Consider the following 16,554-nt stretch of genomic DNA (forward strand, 5'->3'; position numbering starts at 1 on the left):
CACCCTGGCTAGACCACAGAAAATAAAAGAGACTCAAGGCTTCAGAGACAATAATGGACCTTGTCTGTACAGTCACCAAATGGCTACTGCTTGGTTAGCTGCAAGCTCCATTTTGGGACCTTTGGTTCCCACATTTAATTAAAAATCCATTATCACCTCTTAGCATAGCGAGCAGCACTTCAGCCTATACTATACAGATCTGCACTCCTAATTGGCCTTAAATGGCTAAATTTATTTTCATGCAACCGGACTTCAAGTTTTCTTAAAGGGGAAGTCAAACTATTGCAAGTAGCTTGGACTCGTTTTTAAAAAATAACCCCCCTTGGCAAAAGTGCACCAGTGTTACAACAAATGATTCTCAGGTATTAGAGTGTAGACACACACCGCAACAGACCTTGTGGCAGACCTTGCAGGCAAACTGTTTTTAGGTGATGCATTAATATTCAGAAGGTGATGTTGCCAAAGCACCTTGAGCAGATGCACACTGGCACACACTGATGGTCTGAGTGAGCAGCTGAAGAGGGAACAATGCAAAAGGAAAAGGATAGATAATTCAAAAATAAAACAAAAGGAAAAAAATCCAATTAAAACAAAAGACTGAGTAAAGAAACCAAAATGACGAATTGGGATAAAGCAAAAAAATAAAATAAAAAGAAGAGGAAAATGAGCTCTCCTTCATATTCCAGCACCGCTCTCCTTCATTGTTACCTCGACGATTGCGGCCAGGCCCCAGCTCCCCTGGCAGAACCTAAGTGGCTTGCTGGCATATGGTGTAACCTCCATTTGAGTGCTAAAAGCTGGATATTGTTTTTGTGGAGCAGATGTTGGCGGGCATGGCAAAAGGCACAGCTGACTGGGCTACGCAGCTGGAAACAGTGTATGTGACCCACATACAGGGGGAGCAGTAGTCAACTGAGAGCCACAACCTTAATGGAGAATAGCGAGACATAATATGAAGTTTGTCCCTCTGTTGTCTTTACAAGCATGAAGTTGAAAATAAAGCCAGTTTAGCTGTTTTTAGCTTGTATTCTATTGCTTTTTCTGCTGTTAATTACTCCCTGATAGCATGAATACTATCCAAGCAACTTGATGACTGCTGCACTCTAATTGTAGCTGTAGTGGTAACCTAGAGATGAAAGGATCTGATTTTAATCTAATGCCTCAATCGTGACGTTACAGTAGATGCCTGAAATGTGTCAGGAAGAAGCCTCGATCAGGTCAAAATCAGACTCACAGATTGATGAGAGTTTGTTTCTATGACCGCTTTAATTTGGGGAGTTTTATTCAGGCTAATCACAGCAGGATGGAAAACAACCTCAGCTCTCTGTGCCTCCAAATAATACAGAAACCACCATGTTTTAAATTGGAATTAAATGAGCTTTCATGCCTAGATTTGAGCTAATGAAAACGAAACGAGGACACTTAAGAGTCCTGACCAATTTCTCAAACCCAGAAGTGTCCTGGTGCCAAAAGTGGACAAATGAAGATTATGCTGAGATTATAATAAGGATGCCAAAGCCATTATCCAGTCTACTTTGACAAATGCTGTGCCTTTCTGTGAGCAGATGGGACCTAGAGTTTGGGTGGGGAAACAGGCAGAGTATCCTTCACCCAGTTGGCTAGAAAAGACTAGGATAAACGGCAAGCCGGGACACCGTCAAGAATCCCCAACATTACATGTAATTTTGTGTCTGAGTGCTTAAGTTCTGTTAATTTCGCTCCGTTTGATGAAAACTGACCTGCTAATGCAACAATCAACACTGTAATAGCACGCAGTTATTTATTTTGAGTCATTCTGCATCATTTCATGTCTGTTTATTATCAATGTAATATTAAAAAAAGGATTTTATGATGTTTGCAGGGCCTCAGCGATCCCCCGCTGATGTCCGCCAACGCGAGCCCAAAGCCGCAGACTGAACAGAGCGTTTTGGTTTCACCCTTTTAATTACGAGTGTGTTAAATGCTGTAAAGGCAAAACAAACTGACCAGAGGCTGCAACAAAGCCTGTTTTCCCTGGTGAAAAGGATTAGAATGGCCTGTCACTCATCAGGGTCACGCAGTGCAGGGGCACTACTTAAAAAGTCATTTAGAGAATTAAGATGCCCCCAATCGGGCGAAAACACCACGCTAAATAAAACAGCAAATAAGTGCCCAGCACAGCCTTGAGGCGTCCGCTGTTGCCACTGTTGACCTGTCTCCTGCAAACTATTTTGTTTTGAAGGTCTAAATCTGCTCTGGCCTGTTTAATCTCTCATGGAGGTCTCATTAATTAAGAGGTTTCTGACGGCACACTGATTCCCTCAGAGGGAAAAGCAAAATATGGCCACACCTTTATGCGCTCTAATGAGAACCGTGATTCCCTTTGGCTGGGTTTAGCTACATTTGTTCAGGAGCTCCTACAAACAATAGAAAAAGTGCCTATCTCAATATTTACAATGCAGGTGTCCTCTTTGAAGCTTGCCCCTGACCAAAGGACCTAGGAATGAAAAATCACCTGCAGCAATACGGGATGACAGAGAACAGATGAAAACATACTTTTCACAACGCGATCTGTAATAATTACCACACAATTACCTCTGATTACTGCTGTATTTTCTGCCTGCTGCATATATTATTGTTTTGCTACCTGGAGGGCACAATGCTAAAAAAGCTAGCAAGGAGTCGCACAAATTAATCCACAATTAATTTGTTTTTGAGAAATCCCTTAACCCTCCATCGGCCAAGTTTCCCACAGACCTGATGGACTTACTCTGTAATTTTGACTGTAAAAGGAAAACATGTAATTCTCATCTTTCAGGAACCATTTGATTTTTTTTCCTCCAGCCCAAAACTGGTTGAGGAACAAAGTAATGTGAAGCACACATGGTAAAATCTATCCAGAGCCAATTCTTTCTGTCTGTGTACACATAGCAATACCTTACAAATACCTTGTGCTGCTGTGACACACTGAAAATGCCCGTAAAGGTCGCCTTCTTTCCCAAACTGTTTGAATTTGGCCTCTAGCACAAACGGCAGTGGAGTAACAGCCATTTAAAGAGTGCTTGTAAAATAGGCCCACCAGGTAAATAAAGGGTCACTGATGTACAACTGTCTTGGTTACTAAATGACTTAATATGACTTAATTCGTAATTTATGATATACTGATCAATCAGTAAGAGGAAGCAAGGTTAGACCTGAAAGCTTGGGGTTAGTGTGACTCATGACTTTTTAGATGTAGACACCTTCACAAAGGGTACAGTGAAGCAGCACTCCAGTGATGCAGGTCTGTATCTACCCATTAAGATGGATAATCTGAGCAGGTTACACAGATTATATCCAGATTACTAAACACTGCTCCTGCCGCTGATCGTCTTCACAGCGGCTCGGAGGACACACTTATGGACACTCAGGGCCTCTGGGACTGAAATCATCGGATAGCGAGATATAGAACTGCTCGAGCTGCTAATACAGAAAAGGTGGACGGTGGGCACGTGAGCGCCAGCTGGTTTAGTATGCTGTGCTGTCAATGAGGGGGAAATGTGAGACCTGCAACACACATCATCAAAAAAATCAAAAAATATCTTTAAAAGAACTACAAAAGGTCATCAACACCACACAAGTTTAAGTTACACTGAAAAGCTATTTTTCTAGCTCATTAGTTTGTTTAGCTCATACAGGATTTACTATTAATTGCCCAATTTATAAATGCAACTTGCAAAAAACGACATGCGATAATTTTCTTTGACATGGATCATTTTTACAGTAAAGGTTCTTTAGGACAAATGGGATGATTTATGTTTATTTTTTACAGTTGAAGTTACTTACATTTTATTCGTTTTATTTTGTATTTCAAACTCAGATTCTAATAGTCTATTTCTATAAGAAATTGTAGTTGATGCTATGCTATGAAATGCAGATTTAACAGTGTTTTAAATCATCTCTGGGGTGTCTTAATTAAGAACTGTTTGAAATACCTCCTGAATAAATGGTAACCTGTCAGCACCTGACACTGGTAAATACTGCACTTGATCCAGGAGTTTCTCCATAGGATCAGTGTGGGCTGATGCACTATGGCAGTGTGCTGTGCTGAGAGTGACATCCTGATTCCTGAGCTTCTGCATGAGTCAGTCCCATCCTTCCATCTCTCGTGGAGGCCTCAGCCCTCACGTCTCATATCAGCCTGACTTTGATGGACACATGGTCCCCCTGTGCTTGGCAGGACGGTCTTTTGAGGAACTTGAACAAAAATGGCAACAGTGATCGGGTCAACACTCTTCCCCGCCCCCTTACACAAAAGAAAAGAAAAGAAAAAAAGAAAATTGCACACCGTTTTTTCACTAGGTGATGGTTCGTGAAGAAAGACCCGAGCACTTCAACTTACAATCACCTTGACAACATTGGTAAAAGTTATTTGTATTTATATCTATCATATAAAAAGTTAGGTGAACATATACAATGATAAATACCTGACAGAAAACAAACTGCTGCTGTATCTATCAAAATAACTGCAGTGTTATTCAGTTAGTGTAACAAATAGATGTGCAGCAGACTATAAACACTCTACCTCACGGGTCTGAGCATAACTTGGATCGATTGTGCACTCAGAACATAATTGCCAACACATCACATACAGTGCTAAAACTCTTCATACTCTTAATTCAGCATGGCGGCACACTTGACTGAAGCAAGGTCTCCTCCTTCGCCAACAGACAAAGGGAGTCCTTCACTACGTCTGTGTCAGTCTGCTCATCCCATTATATCCACTCTGCTGCTCCCAGTCATCAGCTATGACGAGCCTTCACCTGAGTTGACAGGTGACTGTCCTGAGGCAGCGCAGCGCCCAAAAGGGGAGCCTTAACCTGCCAACTATCTGTCAGTTTCCCAAAACCAGCTCTGTCATGTCATCTCCTCCATGCCAATCACGGTGACACATCAAGTTTGTGTCAGGAAACAGTGTTGAAGATTACAATCTAATACAACACTGCCCTGAGCAAATGGGAGGGGCAGGCAATTATTATGACACGGCGATGGTAATGTAAATGTTGGCAGGTCACATGAAAATAATTACAAACAGGACATTTCTTCCTAAAGGTTTGACTTTTGTCTGTGCAGTATGAGGGGTGATGATTCAAGAGGGCAAATTCATAAGAACATAAAAGATTCAACACAAAGATAAAGACAAAGACGGACGTTATTCAAATATCATCTTCATGCTTCATACTTTGCTTCCATGTAGCCAGACTTTCTGGCTTTTTTCACTCATTTTCCGTTCAGTCCTTGTGCCTTACCGTTTTCATAGGAGTGGTCTTTGTTTGTTTAAAAAGCCACTTTATCGTGACCTGAATCATTCAAGCATAAAAAGATACCCAACTCAACCAGACTCGTGCCTACACATCTACTTTCAAGCTAATTAGAACTGCACCAACTTTTGCCTAATATACTATATTTCCATTTATTCCATTTATTTCCCATTTCAAAAGTCGCTCCACCTATTTCCCATTTTCCTAGCAACACATAAAAACATTAGGGGCGGTTCAAGACTTTCACGCATAACAAAACATCAAACTATATCCCTGTTGGTACAATAATAATTGACTTATAATTTAATTAACTGAAAGAAAATTGATCAGTAATTGGTGTGTTAGTATGTCAACCATATAAATAATTTGGAAAGCACCAAAATCCTCTAAGACAATATCTAAAATAAAAGTAGGGTGAATATTTTAACATCTACATTCACAGAGTGACTTGAAGTATGACTCCTAGTGAATGCTAATATATCCCAGTATCTGTTCATTACCTGAAAACAATTTTGTTAATTCAGTGTAACTGCTGTGTCTTAAATCTCACTGATCCATATTTACACTTGCTAATTTGAGTGCATTCACGCTTAAAAACAAAAGCGGGTATCAAAAAATTGATGCTGTACACTTCTTACCCTCAATGTTCACCATCTTGGCTACACAATGGAAAAAAAGTAACTACCAACTGAAGGATTGCTTGGTAAGTCCAGAGACAGTATTAAAATATGGATATAGATTCCAAAGCATAAAAACAAAGACAGAATGGAAACACCTTTGACCTGCATTCTACATAAAGACCACCAGATAGCGATGGCTAAAAACCTTTTGGTCCCAACAGATGTCAGTGGGAAACATCTTTCTGTCCTGACCTTTGTAAACACTTTCCTGTTGGCTTTATGGGTACAGTAACTCATTTGGGTCATACAGAATTCAAACTATGAATATTTTATGAAATTTGGTCAACCTGTGCTTCAAAATGGAGAATTATCTGTGTCGTGAAAGCGGACACCCATTGGCTAATGGGTGACTAACGAATGACTTAAGTGTGGCTCAAGTCTTTAGCCAATGATCATATCTGGTTTTGTAGCCAATGGTGATGGCAGAAATGTTCCTCAGAAGGTTTAAACTGCCTGTGGGTGCAGTCTGACCACCGCAACCTTTTTTTTGGTGTTTTAGTTTGTTAATCCTTTGCCTTCAGTGTGGAAGAGAGGATTGACAACCTGTAAATATTTGCAAAAATGCAACAGATGCAAAATGCACATGACAATCATGTTCAAAAATAAAATCTATAATTTTGCATAATTGTCTATCTTTATAATCTGGATGTAAGGAAGTGTAGGCCTAGTAGGTAAGTAAGAGATGTAACTATGCAAGTTAGTAAGATTAGGTTTTCCAGCCAAAAATGGCTCTTGAATGAAGGTGACATTATTTTGTGAACTACTATTTGCAATTTGATGAAATATATTTTATATCTGTATCTGTGCACTTCTCATTGTGACTCCCCAAACTCTCACATTTCTGTTGTCCTTTGTTTCTGACTAGACTGAGATTCATTTGCAGAATGGTAAAGGTTGAACTGACCTAGCCCTGTAATCACCGATTTTTGGGTGCTGGGGGGGAGCAAAGCAGTCTGTGCCATATGGCTAACGATCACAATAATAAATCAATTTTAGGCACCCCGTCATAATTTATCTAAGATATTATGAATTTTTCCATTCAGTTGTTTCCAGTTACTTGTCATGGCATTCCAGGAGCTCATTTGAAAAGTGGCAACGAGGCAAGCAGGCAGAGTTTTAACCCACTGCTGAGATTTTACATGGGACTAATCATGAATCATTGATTGATTGAAACTCTGTTATCAGTGGAGGCTTTTTCCTCCCCATATGTAAATGAGTAACCTTTAGGAGGGCTCTGAGTGGCAGCTGTGGCAGATGGGCAGTAACTGTAATGGGGTGGAGGTTGGCCTGAATAAATATCCCATAGTCTGGAGCTTACCTAGTATATACACTGCCCATGGAGGCTTCATGATGAGCCTATGCCAAAAGAAAGGTTAAGACTACAAAACAAGGAGTATCTGGGTTGATTTGCTGATTAGAGAAAATCAGTGGAGGGGGACAAGGATTTAAAGTGACCTAGCAGCAAGATGCAGCCTCACTGACTCTTAATTTTAACTTGTGTCAAAAGTGTGGACTTCAAACTAACAGTGCCGTTATGTGGATTGCGTTCAACAAAATAACAATCATGATACATAAAAATGCTCTGAATCACATTTAGTATGATATTTTAGATCATACTAACTTTAGATATTTGGGATTCAGGTATTTGTTTTACTTTGATATTGCAAAGCACCATTTGCTAGCAATAGTTGGTGCAACTTTCCCAAAGTGCAGGGTAGGAGTAGGGTTAGGGTTTGCACATATGATGATTTAACACAGGGTTATTAGTGCAGCAGAGAAAAGCAGATGTGCAGGAGGAGAGCTAGGGCTTTTTAGAAAAATCCAGTTTCATCAAAATTTGTGATGGTGCGCTCTCTTATCTTTAAGCATCATTCTTTAGACCCCGAGCGTCCATATTAACAGAAACATAGTACCTTAAAAATTAAGAAGGACCTAGTACTAGTAGATGTCTAGATAGTCATAAAATTCAAACGCCCTGTTAAGAAAACAGTGTTAAAAAATAGATAAGTTTATCTTTAAGTGGATGAACAGAGATGGAGGCAGTGTTAGGTGTCCATCTGAGGCACTGAGTGATTAAGCATTTTGATTTGATGTAATTAGTTAAAACTATAAACACAGGGGAGGACGTCGCCGAGTACCACCTATTTCAGTTTGAGAATTTTGAGGAAGAGAGAAGCAAAAAGATTTTTATGTAGATAGAAAGAGAAAGACGGCAAATTCATCGGGAGAGAAAAACTAAGACAGGCACAGAAAGTGATGAAGACTCAAAAGTAATAAAAAGCCGCAGAGACAAGTTAGGTCACCCTGCTCGTGATCTGAAAGCCACACAGAGAGCAAATGAAAACATGGCAGCACAGACTCAGGCCTACTGAGAGGCAGAGGTGGAAATGTCCATTTTCCCCCACAGCCTTAAATTATCGTGACAGCCAGTGGCTTCTTGCTACTGCAAAAGTGAGTGATTAGTATTATCGTTTAAATTGTAATTTGGCAGTTAATTAAAGTGACCTTGGTGTCTATTGCTGCATCTGTAAACGGGCAACCAGAGTGCCGTTCCGTCTCTCAGCCGTCTGTGAGGCCGTTGTCACCGGGGCCCGCTACAGGATTAAGTCACCCTGGTGACAAAACCAAATTAAGCAGCTGTCACCGCCTACCTGCAGCTCGGAGCTTAAGATGATCAACTTATGACCGGTCGGGGAGCAGAGCCTTTTCCTGCTCTCCCTCCTCCCATTATCATTCAGTAATTCATGATTAGTTTTAAAGGTTTTTTTTTTTTTGAGCATCATTAAAAGCTCGATGTTAAGAGCGCGTTGCATGAAATCATCAGTGCCACGTGTTAATGTCTGATGAAAAGTCTGTGACAACATCTTTAAAACTCAGTGGAGTGTCTTTAACAATTAGTTGTGTAGCTCTGACTGTGGAAAATTGTTCGCTGCAATTTCAGAGTCGGACTAAAGCGTGCAAAATGAAAAATAACAGAAATGCAAATGTTTGAGATTGCTGGCCTTTAATGTTCTAATACTGAGGGAGAGATCCGACATGACTGAGGGGAACTGCTGGAAGGTGTCCACTCGGTAAACAGCAGGATTTTATGATAAATATTTCATATGGTGATGTAAACTATAAAGTAAAAATGGACATACACAGAAAATATGCTCACACATTATCCCAAGAGAAATACATTTCTATAAGGCTGCATTCTTAATTTATTGACTGTATAAATGTTTCATACTCTCAAAACAGTTTAAGGTAAAAAAAAACAACTAAAAAAGCAAAATCACATGAAACTTGGAAATTACATCTCTGCTAAACTTACTTCCCCTCCACTTGCCTATCAACTTCAGCTTAAGGCTCACGATTTGTTGGATATAAACAATTTTTGTTGTTTCGTCTCTATACACCAAAATCTCTGGATTTTAAATCATTCAAGATATGACAGAAGAACAACTATTTGCGAATTGCAGTCATTTTATACTCAAACTTAATCGCACATCTTTTTTTATATAAGCAGTCAATGACTGCTTGAAGCATAGAGCCTATGGACAAAACCTGATGCTTCTTCAATGAGTTGAGAGCAGGTGAGTTGCTTCTGCAGTATGCTTTAGGTAATTATCCACTGGCACTCTGAAGCTTTGACCAATCAGAGACCTGGCTCCACTGGCAGCCCTTTATACCTATGTCACAACATTGCGTCCAGCATGTTTAAAGGATAATGTGGTATATGGTATCATGAAGTGTTTCTCTCCTTCTCCCCACTTTTCTCCTCCCGTTATTCTCGTACGAGTTGATCTTGGTTTCGTCTATTCAAAAAGATTTTCAGTACCATGGAGACTTTTTTTAGATGTTTTCTGGTAAAGTCTAATTTGGCCTTCCTCGTCTTGAGTGTAGCTAGTGGTTTGCACCTTGTTGTAAAAGCTCTGTATTTATATTCAGGAAAACATTGTTTGATTGCAGAGCATCACAACAGTATGCCTTCCTCCTTGTGGGTCTTCTTCACTTGGTCATATTTTTGTGAGGTTGTTTTTCTTAACCATGGAAATAATTCTGTCATCATGCGCTTTAGTTTTCTTCTGTTGTCTTTCAGAAATTTTGAATGTCCTGAGCTGGCAGCAATGCACCAGATTGTTCAAATCTTTGCTCTCTGAGTTTTTTTGGTTTTTTTAGCCTAATAATTGCTTCCGAGACTTACACTGATATCTCTTGGGGACATGTATTTAACATTCTAGTGGAAAGATATTAAATAGAAATTTAACATTTTGAATTAACTTCATCTATTATGTCGGCTTCATCTGTCATCTTTTGTTTTGCAATTTGTCAGCACTGATATAAAGAACCAATAAATGAGGAGACATGTGACTCCAATGCACTGAATTATATTGAACCAGGTTTTATCTGGAAGTAGTTCAAGTCAAATCTCTAACTGAACGCGCTTTTCATTCCTTTGGCCTTCTGTTGCAGCCTCATTACCACAAGCGCACTATTACTAATGTTAACCTGTCCCAGTGTAAATTTCTCTATTATGCACATCAGGATTAATGGAAAGGAGGAGATGGCATGAAACTTTGTTACTTTTTTACTAATAAACAATAGACAAACTACAAGTCAAAGATAAAGCCCACGTTTCACTCTAGCTCAGTACTGTGGATGTTCCAGTCAGAAGGCTACTTTTGACCATGGAACCAATAAACATCAATACAGATGATACAGAGTGCAGGACCAATACAGAGTTCATGTTACAACAAACACTGCTGTTGTTAATGAAGTGACTCATATATGTGCACACAAATGTCACACTCATTCTTATCAGACCTGTGCTCAGCCCGATATTTTAAAGATATGAGAATTACATCCCGTTACCAACTCAAGTATGCAAAAACAATTTTCATAGGTTATTATAAGTTGACGCTGAGTCACTATCACATTTTCATGGCTTAGAGTACCGCTTGAGTACAACCGAGCCATTATTAATGCTATCAGTAATATGTCAAATGTGTGAAAAAGGTTATAGCAGGCGTCCAAGCACTCAGACATAATCAGCCAAATAACTCCAAGAACCTCTGTGATCTCTTTGCAAAGCAGAGCCTTCAAATGATGCTGTCCTCAGAGACTGTGATCACGGGATTTCGCTATAGTTAAAAAATGATGGCCTCAGAATACTTCTCCACAGACTCATCAGCCTGAAAGACAACTGCACGCAGATTTGTCACTCAAGCGTGCAGCTTTACGTAGCTGAGGTTAAAACAGGTGGCAGGAGATGCAAGGGGTGGGTGAGTAGGGAGAGTTGGTGTGGGAGACATCACAACAAGCCCTCATGATAAAACAGGCCCATACAGACTGACAGCAGGTAAATTGTATGTCAGCAAGGTCTGCATTTCAATCCTTGCATATTTTCAACAGGCCCGGATGAAAAGCCTCCCTGCTTCGCTGCCTGCAAACAGTCTGATTCAGTGCTAACTGTTTTTGATTAAAATGTCAATAAGGCTGTGGGCTCCTTTCATCTCTTGGGGCCCCAAGCTGTCTGTCTACTACTCACACCCCCAGCCCCCACAAGCAGGGTTCGACTCGTGACATGGGCAGCTATTTATCTACTCTGGGAATTGTGTCAGGTAATAAGCCCGGTCTCTGGGGAGCATTTAGTCTGATAGGAAAAGCTGATTGGGACAAAAGGCCCCTGAATCTCATTCTGCCTCCCGCAGTAGCAGGTGACTGCCGAGGTAAACACAGTTCTCTTGGGATGAAGAAAGGCACAGGGAAGATTTGGGGTAATACACAGTGGAAACAAGCAAGTGTGTTTAATCAGAGCAGAAATTGTGATTCACTGAAGAGGAAAGAAACACCCAGGATGCTGTTTGCCTCAATCATTAGCAGAAGATACAGTAGTGGTAACATTGCACTATACTTGCTCTAAACATAAAAGCAAACCCATAAAACAGAGGAGACTTGCTACCCTGGTACATTGTGACGGATTTTATCTGCTCACCAGAAGAAGAAAAAAGCCACGAACTGATGTCATAAAAAACTCAGCCAGTAGATTACAACACTTACCCAAAAACAGGCACATGAGGATGCTGTCTTGTTTGGCTTTGTTTGTTTGAGCCTGAGAGAAGCAGAGAGGAGAAGGCAGGATGGTCAGAGCAAGCAGCAGCTGTATCCACAGATGCTCATGTAAAAACATCCTTATTCACATGTTCCCCTCCACTTGTTTGTTTCCTGGTAATTTAGCCCTTCAGCATGAGAAAAAAAATGCTGCTTTGTTTTCATACTAACAAGGCAATTAGCAATCATTACAAATTTCTACTCTGGGTGGCCTACAGGCAGATACTGGTAATGATTTCACCACATTATTTAATCTACAATTCATGGGTCTGAGAGCACATGTAAGACAATAAGATATGCATAAAAGTTGGAATCCTGAATCCTGGGCTAAAAATTTATTTTTCTGCCACCACTCCCTCTGCCATATCTTATTAACCCTATGTGCATAATAGATCTCCAATATCTGCATAGTTTAGGTGAGCGCGGGGCAAGTGTTTCAGGTAAAGCAGTTAGGTGGAAATTACAGCAGACAGGAGGCACTGACACCAAAAAGGGTTATAAACGGTGCTCCCTACTCCCCAAGGACGATCTGTCACACTGCAATCACCGGTAAGGCCACCGGGAGACCAGAGCAGACCAGAGGGAAGGGAGACGAGACTCCTGACAACTAAATGACAACTACACATAAAACAGAATTGGTTACATTAGAGCAAGCGCAACAGTTAAAATTTGCCTAACAACTTTAGTCATGTGGCTTGGCAAAAAAGCAGCGGACGCCAGAAACCAGCCCAGGTTGTAAACATAGCCATAAACTACGAGCATTTAGTGTGGCTAGCAGGTTGGAAGCAGCTTTTCACAAAGCTAGCTGTTAATTAAACAGCTTCAAACACTGTTACTGACCTCTGTCAACGTCCTTGCACTCAATACAGCCAAACCTTCCTCTGTGCAGCTGGCATGATTTCACCACGCAAAAATAAATAAATAAAAACGGAAAAGAAACAAAGAAGACTTCCTGAATCAAATTTAATTTAATCTGATTAAATTTGGATGATTTCATAGGTCCAGTTTGACAGCACCTTTATAAACATCTGCATCTAACCTAACTGACCGAACCATAACATCAGTCAGAGCACAAACACAGCCAACATGCTAATTTTTCAAAATATGTTAGTTGTTTTATTATGAAATGTCTGCAAGGGCACTATACTACAAGGACAACATGTTTTTTTAAAAGCCCTGATCTTACAATGACATGAAAAACCTTCAAACAACAGACTGTATATTAAAGATGGATGCTGCTTCTGGAGCTGAAAAGAGAAGCCAATGCAGAAATTCCTCAAACTCACAAGTGGAGGATGCTATTCCTCTAGTTGTAAAAATAAGTTCGACTGTCTAGGAGAGAATGACTCTAATGTTTATCTGTTTTATGACCTCAGTAAACAGTTTCCTGATCACTTAATGTTTCAGCAGCTAGCTTCAAATCTTTTTAATATAGCATGAGCTTGAAGATTATGGCTCCATAAATAAAGCACAGGATTCTTTGAGGAGTGATTTTACAATCTATCCTATCCTGTCACAGATGCTGGGTTTAAAAGATTTAAAGCCACTAATATTTTCATAAATATTAGTGGCTTTACTTCTGTGCAAACAATCTTTATGTGGGAATGATAGGTGTGCAAATCTAAATTAAATTTGCTAATGAGTGAATCTATATTCTCTGGTTATTTACTAAAATAACCATAGCAGATGCACAACCTCCACTTTTCTCCATGTTCATGGTCGCCAGCTCTCTGTGGCCTCATTTCATATGCAGGTTCATCTGGCTCTGGACAAGCGTGGGTCCTTGCTGCAGAGTGGCCCTACAGTCTCCAGGGCCAGGCCCTCTATTCAAGGTCCCCAGGGGCCAACCCCCTACCCTGCTTACCTGCTTCAGTTAATATGAGCAAGCTATGGCTGCCATATGTGAAGCTGTAGGAAAGCAGATGCTGTTTTTCCATTTGTGAAATCAAGTTTTTGGAAAGCAGTCAGCATTTTGATGGTCAGGCTGAAGCAAGTGCAAAGGGGTGAAGGCAGCAGAAAGGCAGCAGGGACAGTTGTTTGGTGTTTTGTGCACATACTGCAAGGTCTCATCATAACTGCGAGGATGTGAGGATATGCTGATCTCGCAAAGTGAGGGCATGCCATTGTTTTTAATGCGTCAACTCCTGCATTCATCCATGAAAGTTCAAAGACACACACACACACACGCAGGCATAAACACAGTCACGATGTGTATCTGTCTGTAGCTGAGCAGTTCCTTTGTCAGTCATCTGCTGATACTGATAGACAATACGGGGTTGAGGATGCGTGTCATAAAAGAGAAAAGCCTGAGTGAAATGACAGACTCTCTCGCCATCCCTCTCCTCCACTGCCTCCATCTCTCACTCTCCCCAAACATCTCACCCACAGCAGCCTGGATTGCTATGACAAGCCTGACACCTGTCAGTCATGCACTCACAGACAGGATGGAGAGGACAGCAGCATACACAGGTCCACATGTTAGAGCAGAGTAGTACTGACCTCACTTTACCACTCATCCACACACACACAGTGCACAGGTAGTGCTGCCACACTGGCACTCCTGATGTGGCCCCTGTGAAACAAACTGTTTTTCCTAACGTGGCTGTGTAGCATTTAAAGCAAACAGGGAAATTATTAAATAAAACACTGATAATTTAATTCCTTCTGCAACAGTCTGATAGCAATAATCCATAAAGTAATACACTGTGTAATGTTTTGATGTGGATAATATTAATGCTACAATTAAAGTTGTGCTGACTTGATGTTTGAAAGGTTAGATTTCACACGATTATGTGCCAAAGCGCCCAACGACCGCCACCACCGACTCCCTCCTGGCGACAAATTTCATTAACAAACCTGATGTATACAGAACGCGCAGCCACACTTCAAATGGAGGACATAAATTTCAGCCTGTGGGGTACAGCGGTCACATTACAACTAATCAAGTGCTCTCCCTGTACCGTTCTGGAAAAAAAAAAGTCTTCTTCTGTTGAGATGGGTGGGGGAAGATAAAGGAAAATATGACGCTTTATTTCTAATCAGCATAAATTACTAGCATCCATCAGGTGAGGCTCAAATTAAAATCCTCATCTGACAAAGCGATGGGAAATGTGCGAGCTCACTCATGAATCAGTGTGATTTAAGCCAATCATAAGACGGCCTCAAAGCCAAAACTCACACTAAGGTTTAACCCAGTTGCCCCTTCTTTACATTCTGTCACTAAATCTTGAAGGGAATGTGTGGTTCTGAAAGCCAGACAGGGTTCAGACACAATCGCAAAGGAAAACAAGTCCTGGCTTCATCGTTAGCGCATGTATCAGTGGCTGTGTTGCACTGTAGCCTTATGTACCGTCTAGGGGTTGCGCTGATCTATTTCATGCCAGACATTTTGTCACAGTAGGGAAACCTCGGGTCTATTAATGAGGGCTGCGTTCTACTTAGAGGAGGTCATGCTTTTGCGCATGCTGGTTAACTGTCATGGCTGACAGGGACACTTAATGCAACTGAGCCATCATTAATCCCACCTATGGTCTCCCCAAAGCAGACAAAATGTCTGGTTTGAGAAAGGTCTATTAGCTACCGCTGCAGCTGATGATACTTTGCTAGCACCAACACTGCTCCTGCTCTGAGGTCAAGTGGATCGCCTGCTGAAACAAACCCAGCTGGCAGTTACTGAACATTTCTCTTAAGGATTGCCTCCACACTCTTAACATGTTAACATATTCTCATGCTTTTTTGTTGTTGTTGGGGGTTTTTAATGACACATCCTGAGAGAAACAAGCAGTGAACACTACAGTCAAGGCTGCACCAAAGACAGCCCCCCCAAAAAAACACTTAAAAAGACAGATAGGGTTTCACAGTATCAAACTAGTGGATCAAATCCTGACAACATGAGGGGCAAGGCCAACTTGTCAGAGCTGGCAATTACAGAACAAGGTTCATCTAACATGGGCAACACATTATTAGCTGCTGACAACACCAGTCAAATCAAAGGATGTTGTCTTTGCTCTATCTTTTCACTTCAGCTCAGCGTGAGAGTCTTTGCTGCTGGTTTGCTGCTCTCATTGACTCTGTTTCACTGTGTGCACGCGTGCCTGTTAATCTATGGGCTCAAAATGTGGTCATAAATATTTTGTACTTGTAAAAAAGATTTGTATGTGTAAAAAAGATTTGTGTGTGCGTAAAAAAGATTTGTATGTGTAAAAAGAATTTGTGTGTGCGTAAAAAAGATTTGTATGTGTAAAAAAGATTTGTATGTGTAAAAAGAATTTGTGTGTGCGTAAAAAAGATTTGTATGTGTAAAAAAGATTTGTGTGTGCGTAAAAAAGATTTGTATGTGTAAAAAAGATTTGTGTGTGGACTTAGAAAAAAAACCCCTGCAAGTTACAAGTACGGATTTTTGACCCTATTTTTCTTCCCTTCATCTGATTGGTCAATGTCATGTCAATCACACATGTAACAATCCAATCAGAGAACAGATGGGTTTGGCTGTCGGAGGGGCG

At 40.7% G+C, this 16,554-nt stretch overlaps 1 long non-coding RNA gene across 1 annotated transcript in view; it reads right to left on the reverse strand.

Annotated features, from left to right (window-relative positions):
• Positions 1-12,048, reverse strand: part of LOC146567393 (uncharacterized) — a 29,910-nt gene extending 17,862 nt beyond the window's left edge. The window contains exon 1 of the long non-coding RNA XR_014893766.1: positions 12,002-12,048. This is a non-coding gene — a long non-coding RNA (uncharacterized LOC146567393). The remainder of the gene's footprint in view (positions 1-12,001) is intronic.
• Between the last annotated feature and the right edge of the window lie 4,506 nt (positions 12,049-16,554).

Source organism: Mchenga conophoros, linkage group LG9 (assembly GCF_057382185.1).
Source record: "Mchenga conophoros isolate Kocher_MC1m ecotype Shallow Benthic linkage group LG9, M_conophoros_male_GT1.1, whole genome shotgun sequence".
Classification (NCBI taxonomy): domain Eukaryota; kingdom Metazoa; phylum Chordata; class Actinopteri; order Cichliformes; family Cichlidae; genus Mchenga; species Mchenga conophoros.